We start from the raw sequence: 644 nt of genomic DNA, 5'->3' as shown, positions 1-644 counted from the left end.
TACAAATGACTTATACTAATACTAATTACTAATACTTCCTTCACACTCATTGTGAACGGGTTCGACTGCACTAGCAAGTTGTATTTCAGATGTATGCATGGATGTTGGCTGTTTCCATCTTAGATAATTCTTTCATTTATTCATCCTGGAAGATAAAACTGAAAATTTTTGCTTTTAATACTTAGATCTTATGTTTACTGCATGTGTGTCCAGTTACTTAGTTTTTGTTGCATTTCTCCAGAACAGACAATTAATTCAATTTCCATCTTTTCAATGATGCCAACTTCTATTTTTTGACTATATTTTTTTCTGATAGTTTTTATGTGTAGCATTGTTTGAAATTTCATTCATTTTCAATCAATAATTTTTGGAGAAGTTTTTAGAAAAGTCATTTTTTTTTTCATTCAATTTCCTCCACTGCATTTTCAAATCCCACGTTATATAGAAGCTTGCAGAAAAATGAACACATACAGTAAAAGCTCCACAAGTCACCAGTTGTGCAACTCCCCATATATTACACAACTTCCTAGAATTACACGGTAAATTTGCTGTTGAGACAATACTGTATTCTGTATTACAGTATTTTTTCTTTACTTAATTAAGTTTAAAGCTATTTAAACAGATGCTCTTTCTTTCAAAGCTTT

Source organism: Uloborus diversus, chromosome 9 (assembly GCF_026930045.1).
Source record: "Uloborus diversus isolate 005 chromosome 9, Udiv.v.3.1, whole genome shotgun sequence".
Classification (NCBI taxonomy): domain Eukaryota; kingdom Metazoa; phylum Arthropoda; class Arachnida; order Araneae; family Uloboridae; genus Uloborus; species Uloborus diversus.
The sequence above is the reverse complement of the archived record's forward strand: the minus strand, read 5'-3'. Positions refer to the sequence as shown.